We start from the raw sequence: 9780 nt of genomic DNA on the forward strand, positions 1-9780 counted from the left end.
AGAGCTGTGCATTCACCTACCTTACCGAGATGGCAAGGACTTCAGCTGGTGGTACCGGACGGTATCCCATCGTTATGTGGACATGAGTTTTGCATGTTATGTTGTATTGCACATATGTTCCACACATACCTAAAATAGTGGTATCTCCAGATACCAGACGGGGAGTGTCCTGGAACTAGATTCCATATTCCTCTGTCTTCCCCTTTAGTTATGGGATTCATTTCTCCCTTCTTTAGTTGCCTGTCAGTTTCCCCTGTCCCAGCAGCAACGCTGTATGTAAAATGCAACATTATTGCAACATGTCGTTTACACAGCCTGTGTTGGTTGCCTGCAGCTCATATTCTCCTAGCTGAAAGTGGGCTATTCCTACCCCCCTGTCCTTGCTGACAGTTAGTATAGTCCCACTTCCTATCTAGTGTGACCCTTACTCCTCATTTCCTTTTGACCCTGGACTCTGAGTGAGTAACTGCCTGCTATCACCCCAGCAAGGCCTTTTTGTTTTACACTGTCTCATCATTGATACACTGCACAGCAGACAGAGAAGCCCTCTCTCCCCACACTCCATCTACAAGCACCTATCTCCGTGTTTTCACTCAATAAAACCAAGAAAGAGAAAAGGACTTGTTTGTGCTTTGGAAGAGGTGAGACACGAGTTAAGCTACCTGGAGTCATTCATACACCATTCGTGACCCTGGCTTCAGGATACACACACACACACAGCTCTATCTGCTAACCCTGTACACACACACACACACACACAGCTCTTTCTTCTATCCCTGTACACACACACACACAGCTCTATTGTATTGTATTGTATTCAGCGCTTCACAAAGAATATAGTACAGGGAATTATAATAATACAATAAGTGCAGCAAAATCAGACAATAGGAAAGGAAATCCCTGCCCCAAAGAGCTTACAATCTAAGATGTTTGATGGGAGACTTACAGAGACAGCAGATGAGGGAATAAGTGCTGTGTATGGCAATGCTTGACCACAATGGGTGGTAGGTGTGGCCGAGTGTGGGATAGTAACCATGAGTGCAGGCTGCTGGGATGCTTAACTTGTGGGGTGAGTTTTAAGGTTAGTGAGTATTAGATCAGAAGGTTAACACCATTTACAGGGGAAGAGATGGCAGGGATGCATGGGTGAGTTCAGGTGTTTATGTCTGGCTTCAGGCTTAGGAGAGATCCCCAGCAGCAGGAAGGAGTAGATAGAGGGTGTGAATGGAGGATTTGTGTGGGTGTTTTTTTATTGAAGGGTAAATAAGTTGTTGGGAGAGAGGTGTATAAATAATGGTGCAGTGGAGAGTGGGAAAGTTGGAGAGAACAGAGATGTTCACAAAGGAGTGAGGAAACAGTAAACAGAAAAGGCAATAAGGAGGGCATTTTGAGATGCAGGAGGAGAGACAGGCCAGGTATTGGAGGATAGGAAGAGTACAAAGAATCAGAGCATTTAGAAAATCAAGTTCTCACAGCAGCAGAGTTGTTGTTGTGCAGAGTGAAGGGCTTCCTCCAATCTTCACCTCCAAATTAATCTCCACACTTCAATGTTACACTTTAAGATGTTACACAGCTTTATCTACTATCCCTGTCCACACACACACACACACACACACACACACACACACACACACACACCTCTATCTGCTATCTCTGTACACACACACACACACACACACATACACACAGCTCTTTCTGCTAGCCCTGTGCACACACACACACACACACAACTCTATCTGCTAAACCCGTACACACACAAACACACACACAGCTCTATCTACTATCCCTGTCCTCACACAAACAAACAGCTCTATCTGCTATCCCTGCACACACACACACACACACACACGCACACCTCTATCTGCTATCCCTGTACACACACACACACACACACACACACACAGCTCTTTCTGCTATCCCTGTACACACACACAGCTCTATCTGCTAACCCTGTAAACACACACACACACACACAGCTCTATCTACAATCCCTGTCCTCACACACACACAGCTCTATCTGCTAACCCTGTAAACACACACACACACACACACAGCTCTATCTGCTATCCCTGTACACACACACACACAGCTCTATCTGCTATCCCTGTACACACACACACACACACACACAAACACACCTCTATCTGCTATCCCTGTACACACACACACATGAAGAGGCAGAGGCCCCAGCATGGGGTCATAGGCTCCTTAAGGGCTGCGACGTCCTGATTGGCGTGAGCGGGGGGGGGGGGGGTCGGCTAACCCCCCCTTTCCCCTCAGCGTGGGGAAGGCTGCTTGTCCCCTCCCATGCAGGGGGAGAGGGGAGAGGGTATAAAGAGTGGGGCCCCAGGGGAGAGAGACAGAGCTAACGGAATTTTCCCCTTACCTTACAGAAACGCTTGTTGCTGCGCTGCTGTTTTCCAGACCACGAGGGAAAGCCGCAGTGACTACAGCAGCTCCCCGCTATATGAAGACCTGAGTCCTGCCAGCCTCACCCATGAGCCTGAGGAGCCTGCCGAAGCTGCTTCACCGGAGGAGCCGGTAAGTGTCCCTGCCCCGCGCAGATCCCAGTGCTGTGGTGCAGGTAGGTATCCCCATCCCACTGTCATCCCAGCTCCCCCGCCAAGCACAGGCGCCTGCTGGCAGCCCACTGCGCTCCCGTGCCCACCCTGTGCCCCCTCCAGCTCATGCCCTCATACCCCCCTCCATCCGGCCCCCTCCTGGCCCGTGCCCCCACCGACTCCCGGCCCGTATCACTGCGAGGTCCCTCCACCTCGCGACCTGTGCCCCCGCCGGGCCACGGCGCCTCACGGCCTGGGTTCCTGCGTCCCCCTTTCCCGCCAGGCCCCCTACCAGTCGCCCCGCTACCAGCCGCCCCGCTACCAGCCGCCCCGCTACCAGCCGCCCCGCTACCAGCCGCGAGTCCGCTCTTCCCTCAGGCCCCGCGCTGCCAGCACTCTCCCTCTCCGGAGCACCAGTACCCTGAAGAGGGATGCTCCTCCCTTGCGCCAGCGCGGCCCTAACTCCAGACCCCGCGCCGCTTCACCACCCTGCGGACCATAGCCTGGAGAGCCATGCGAGCCCCCCCCAATCGCTACAAATGCGGGGAGAGCCGCGTGCGCCGGCCACGTGCGCTCCCCCACCGCCATCACTCACCTCCCTCTCAGGACTCCCGCGTGGGCTCCTGGACTGCTCCTCCCTCCCAGGATTCCCGTGCTGGCTGCTGCTTGAGCTATGCGCGGGGGGGGGGGAGTTGTTAAAGGGACCGGAAGTCACAGGGAGGTCTGCACAGGCAGGCTTTACCTCCGCTCTTCCCTGCAACAGCGCCACCATGAGGCCCCTGGCAGCACTGCAGGGCGACCTCAAACTCACCCCTCACACTGCAGGGGGGATTGTGAGTGGGATTAAAGTCATGAAGCACCAATATTACATATACCACCATACGTCACAACCAATCACCCCACCTACCTCCAGCTGGCAGGGGTGCGGGCAGTTAGATTTATAACCGCCACAGCCACCGGGGGTCCCCTGCCCCTCCCACCCATGGGTCACACTTTGTTGGGGCAGATTAACTGCCGCACAGGGGCAAGCATCCTGCAATGTCACCGGGTGGGGGATTTAAGGCGACTCAGCCCCTGGATCCCGCAGGGGGTCGCAGGCTGGGTCCTCTCAGTTTTCGCAGGAAGCGGCGACCAATGAGTGGTCATCGCACGCCTGGGATGTGGACCTGGACCCCTACCACCTTTCATCGGTGCATGGTGAGGAGGAGGAAAGACGCTGAGTCCAGTCGGCGCGCTTCAGGTCCAGGGTAGTGCAAGGTGCTGACCTGAGCAACGAGATTCCAGGTAAGGAAATAAATCCTCGTCAATTACGGATAATAGCGATTCAGTGTCAGCACAATTGCACGAAACCTCCATGTATAAATTCCTAAAGAGACAGCTAGCGGTGATTAACTGGTCACTTAAGGCTAGGCCAAGCGAGGCAACACAGGAGGCAGCGGGGAGAGCAAGGCCCCAAAAATAAAGGACGACAGCGTAGGCGATGAAAGGGAAGGACACGTACGCCTGCGCTATGACCTCTCCCTCCATTCGGGTTACACCCAAAGTGAGATAATAAAAGGGAAGTTCACGGACGTGTACGACCTTTCTCCTGAGGGGTTACAGGTCAGGGAAAAAGCAGAGGCTGCAGGTGATGAGAGGCTAATAAGCATAAAACCAGTGACAACTGGCTAAGGGGTTACATAGTGTTAGCCAGCTGCCAGCTAGAGAAGCACCCAGAGGAGGGTCTGAATATCCTTAAATACATAGACCTTATATACGACACATATAAAACATATGGGGGCGCAGCGTGGTACGAATATGTTTAGGCACAAGATACATGGGAACCCCGTTCGAATTTCGGTACTAAGGGCCGGCGTACTTATTGGTTCGCCGGGTAACACCGGACAAATTTGCTCCCTCTGCCAGAGGGTCGGCCAAACAGTGGGGAAGCCCAGGAAATCCGAAGGCTGGGACTTTAATAAAAACTCTTGCACAAAGGGAGGGGAGTGTAAATTCCGACACGTACGCTCATTCTGCAACGGGGGACACAGCGCAAAAATGCTAAAAAAAAAAAAAACTGAACCACCGGCAAGCAGGCTGATAGTGGCCCCGGCATGGGCGGAAATGCCAATTAAACTAGAATTTATGCTGCAATGGCTTCAGGCCTAAATCTGCCAGGCGACAGCAGATTTTCTCCAAAGGTTTTAGGGAGGGTTTTGTCTCCCAGTTGGGTCCAATTTGGTAACAACACGTGCAAATCGCAATCTTAAATCCACCTCTATAAACCCGCACGTTGTGCGTGAAAAAATTAACAAGGAGGTAAGCCTGGGACGCATGGCAGGACCATTCACTCACTTCCTAGCAGGCGTGCCATGTCCAGTACCAGTCATTAGATAGGGCCATCAACATAGTCGGGTCTTATGGAACGGGGGCCCCTATGGCCAAGCTGGACATAGAGTCAGCATTTCGGCTGTTACATTTATACCCAGATATTTTCAGGCTCATGGGTTGCAAGTTCGAGGGGGCTTACAATGTGGACATGTGCCTCCCCATGGGCTGCGCCATTTCCTGCGCCTTTTTTGAGGCATTATTACAAGTTTATACACTGGTGCACAATGGAGAGTACGGTGTATGACACTATAGCTTGGATGATTTCCTCCTTGTGGGGCCTCCTGAGTCCACACTTTGCAGGAGGCTCTTAGAACTCAGTCACACTAAGGTAAACATGGGGTTACCTATGGCTGAGGACAAAACAGAGGGCCCGGTCAGCACCTTATCATTCTTAGGGATTGAGATCGATTCAGTGGCCGGGGAATCTAGGCTGCCCAGGGATAAAGTCATCAAACTGAAGGGCCTTATTCAGGAATGCAAGGGTGCTAGGTAGGTTACACTAAGTCAGATGCAGGCACTGCTTGGGCTCCTAAATTTCACATGTAGGGTCATACCCATGGGTAGGATTTTCAGCAGGAAATTAGAAAGGTCGACCGCAGGGGTATCCCGTCCGCTGCACCGCATCAGGGTCACTAAAGAACTTAGAGCCGACCTGGGTGCCTGGAAAGCTTTCCGTTAGGATTTTAATGGCAAAAGCTATGGATAGAAGGGGGCCGTAGTAACCAAGAGCTAGAGCTGTTCAGACGTGGCGGGGTTCGTAGGCTTCAGCGCCTACCTCAAAGGGGAATGGTGCGCAGAACCATGGCCCCAGGCACAGGTAGATGCAGGTTTAATAAAGAATATTGCCTTTCTGAGTTCCCATCATAGTGGCGGTAGAGGGTTGGGCTAAGGAGCTGAGTAACAAACACATCATATTCTGGTCCCACAACCTTAGGGTTGGGGGAGCAGTAAACAGCCTCTCGCAACATCAAGCCCAGTGACCCGGCTGCTGCGGAGGCTGGCGCTGCTTTGAATGCGCAGCAACATCAACTTTAAAGCCAAGCATGTCCCGGGGAGATTAAACGTGATAGCAGACGCCTTATCGCGGTTCAATTGGACAGCGTTTAGGCGAGCATCGGCAAATGCCGTAGGTCTAAAGTGCCCACGTCACCTTTGGCAGATAGGGATATCGGACTAATGGACCTGGTCCAGAAGTCGCTAGCCCCACACACCTGGAAAACCTACCTCCGGGCTTGGCACACATCGCTTGCACTCAAGAAAGAAGACAGAGTTGAAGGTAAGCGAGGTAGCAGCGCGTGGATCATTAGCTCCCTACAGGCCCAGAAGACAGCTAGGGCGACACGGGCCAGTGTTGGGGCCATGTTGGCAGGTTTGGCTTTCCTCCTGAAGCTCCATAACCTCAAGGACATAACTAAGGATTTCATAATAAGGATAATCCTCATATGCTGGGATAGGGGCGAAGCCAAGAGAACTGACGGTAGGGAGACGGTAATGCCAGATAGGCTTGAGGTATTGATGATGGCAACAAAAAGGTTTCGATACAGCGGGAAGGGATCTGTTCAGAGTAGCATTGGCCACGGCTTTCTGTGGCTCCTTCAGGGTCGGCGAGCTAGCAGCAGCATCTAAAGCAAGCAAGGGTTCGGGTTTGTTTTCGTAAGTGTGATTTTCAATGCTACATCGGTGGCGTGCAAGGTTCACAGGTCTAAAACCGACCAAGCGGGAAGGGGAGTGTGGGTCCACAATGGACAAATAACAGAAGAGTGTGCCCCGGGGTGTTGATTAAGCGGTATGTAAGGCGCAGGCATAAGGCAGGACGCAACACCACTCACAGGATACCAGTTCCAAAGCGTTTTCAGACGGTGCCTTGCCACTGGGGGGATGGATCCTAGTTTATTTGGTACCCATTCCTTCAGAATTGGTGCCGCTACAGCGACAGCTGGAAACGGCTGTACGCCGGAGCAAATAAAGAAACCAGGGATGTGGAAACCCAGTGCCTATAGGGGTTACATCAGGGCCAAAGGGCACAGCAACGTGCGGACGCAAGAAGATTAACATGTTTTTCCCTCTCAGTAGGTAGCTGCGCAAGAACCCTGGAAGTGTGAATCATGGGTCATTCCTTCATTCATGGGGCGCACGAATGGGTGAAGGATCAGCGATGCGGCCAGCAGCTGGGGTTTACGGCGGAGGTGAATTAGCGTTGGCTGGGAAGAGAGGAAGGTGCTTGGTTGATCGTAACTGGCTCTGGACAAGGCGCTAGCAGAATTTCAGGTGAAACCGGATGTTATTTTGCTACACCTCGTGGGGAACTACCCAGCCAACACCAAAACACTAGAGTTGATTTATCGGTTACAACAGGAATGCGCCCGCTTGAAGGCGCTGTGGAGTGAGGTTTTAATCATTTGGTCCGTAATTATTCCAAGGCGAATTTTAAAAGGCGCCACGGAAAGAGAAAGCTAGGAGGAAGGTAAATAAGGCCATGGGCAAAATGTATCCTCTCTAGCGGCGGCAAAACTCTTAAAGCGCAGAGAGACTGACACCAAGGAGTGCAGCTGGCACAGAAGGGACTGTGTGCATCTATCACCAAAGGGGTTGGAGGTGTTCTTAAGTAACATCAAGGGGAAGAATTAAGGTCAGAGGTCGCAGCTTTGGGTGGGCGTGTCGGCCCCAGGGTAGCCAGTGCCCGGCAGAGGGGCCTCCGGGTGGCGGAGCTGCCGCGCCAGCGAAGCTCAGGCGACGTAGAACGGGCGAGGACTTTAGGGTCTGTCCCTCAGCAGGAGCCCCTAGAACAGCTCAGCAGGCTGGAGGCGCCGGCTTTAGGGCCGGGCCGGCCTATGCCCAATCAACGCTGGTAAAAGGCTGGGCGCCAGCTTTAGGGCTGGGCCTAAGCTGACCCTAGGGGCGGGAGGGGGAGGGAACGCAGCCCAACAGCGGCTGAATGAGGATCTCCCCCTCCCATCTTACAGTGCTTTGGGCGGGGGGAGGGAGCGGGACAATTGCTGGCCGCTGGGCAAGGATCTCCCCCCCCATTCACATGCTACGGGCGGGGGGAGGGAGCGCGGCCAATTGCTGGCCGCTGGGCAAGGATCTCCCCCCCATTCGCATGGATCATGCTGGGCTGGCGGGCAGGCTGATTTTAACAGCGGGTGTTAAACTAAAGCTGTGACCTTTTCTTCCAAACTTGTGTGGTCTCCATTATTTGGTTTATCGTCACAAAGGAGGGGCGGCGCATAAAGCCTTTATGATGAGACAGAGGCCCCAGAATGGGGTCGTAGGCTCCTTAAGGGCTGCAACCTCCTGATTGGCGTGAGCTTGGGGGGATCGGCTACCCCCCCCCTCTTCCCCCTCGGAGTGGGGAAGGCTGCTTATGCCCTCCCATGCAGGGGGAGGGGGGAGAGGCTATAAAGAGTGGGCCCCCAGGGGAGAGAGATAGAGCTAACGGAATTCCCACCCACCCATCCCCAATGTTTGGCTATTGTATTATATTAAACTGTTTTGGAGTATTATATTAACATGGTTTTGTATCACACAGGAGCAGTTTGTCTCCTCGTCACAGCGGAGCTGCCGCTCCAGCCAAGCTCAGAAGACGGGAGAACGGGCGAAGACTTTAGGGTCCGTCCCTCAGCTGGAGCCCCTAGAACAGCTCAGCAGGCTGGAGGCGCCGGCTTTAGGGCTGGGCTGGCCTATGCCCAATCAACGCTGGTAAAAGGCTGGGCGCCAGCTTTAGGGCTGGGCCTAAGCTGACCCTAGGGGCGGGAGGGGGAGGGAATGCAGCCCAACAGCGGCTGATAAGAATCTCCCCCTCCCATTTTACAGTGCTTTGGGCGGGGGGAGGGAGCGCGGCCAATTGCTGGGCAAGGATCTCCCCCCATTTTGCATGGATCCTGCTTGGCTGGCGGGCAGGCTGGTAGGATGTTAAAATAAAGCTGTGACCTTTTCTTCTAACATTGTGTGGTCTCCATTATTTGGTTTAGCGTCACAAAGCAGGGGCGGCGCATAAAGCCTTTACAACTCTATCTGCTAACCCTGTACACACACCCACTACTCTTATCTGATATCCCTGTACACACACACACACGTCTATTTGCTATCCCTGTGTACACACACACAGCTCTATCTGCTATCCCTAAATACACACACACACATACACACACAGCTCTATCTTCTATCCCTGTACACACACACACACGTCTATTTGCTATCCCTGTGTACACACACACTGCTCTATCTACTATCCCTATACACACACACACACACACAGGTCTATCTGCTATCCCTGTTCACACACACACAGCTCTATCTGCTATTCCTGTACTACTATTCCAGTAATACCACCACCAGGTGGAGGACCGCGGTAACATCGTTGGAGCAGTATCAGATGTCCTGGTAGCAGTGACAGCAGCAGAAGTCCTTGTTCAGCCGGCGGAAGCAGTGGAACACAGCACACAGCTGATGCCTGTGTGAGCCGGGGAACAATGTGACCGGAGCAGGGGCATTCCTATTGGACAGCCGGGGAGGAGCTGGCTGTCTAATAGGAAGGCTCTAGCCCGTGTGAAAGGTAGAAAAAAAAATGCGGCTGCCATGGCGGTCACTGCCCTCCGATAAAACGAAAAATACCAAGCGCAATTATGCAAAAATGAAAAATTAGTCAAAAATAGACATACACTGAGCAGGATACTCTGACGCGTTTCGAGTAGACTACTCTTTGACAAAGTCCTATACCTAGGACGAAACTCGTCAGAGTATCCTTGCTCTGTGTATGTCTATTTTTGATTAATACATTTTGCATAATTGCGCTTGGTATTTTTCATTCTATCGGAGGGCAGTGACCGCCATGGCAGCAGCATTTGTT

The 9780-nt window shown here is 52.8% G+C and overlaps 1 long non-coding RNA gene across 2 annotated transcripts; it reads left to right on the forward strand.

The window, feature by feature from the left end:
• Positions 1 to 2384: 2384 nt before the first annotated feature.
• On the forward strand, positions 2385 to 8854 carry LOC142495663 (uncharacterized). 2 transcript variants are annotated; one of them, XR_012801789.1, is made up of 4 exons: positions 2385 to 3845; positions 6091 to 6207; positions 7002 to 7199; positions 8461 to 8854. It is a non-coding gene; the product is annotated as an uncharacterized LOC142495663 (long non-coding RNA). The 2 variants fall into 2 exon arrangements; XR_012801788.1 differs by having other exon boundaries at positions 2385 to 6207.
• Positions 8855 to 9780: the final 926 nt, after the last annotated feature.

This window comes from Ascaphus truei, chromosome 5, assembly GCF_040206685.1.
Source record: "Ascaphus truei isolate aAscTru1 chromosome 5, aAscTru1.hap1, whole genome shotgun sequence".
Classification (NCBI taxonomy): Eukaryota; Metazoa; Chordata; class Amphibia; order Anura; family Ascaphidae; genus Ascaphus; species Ascaphus truei.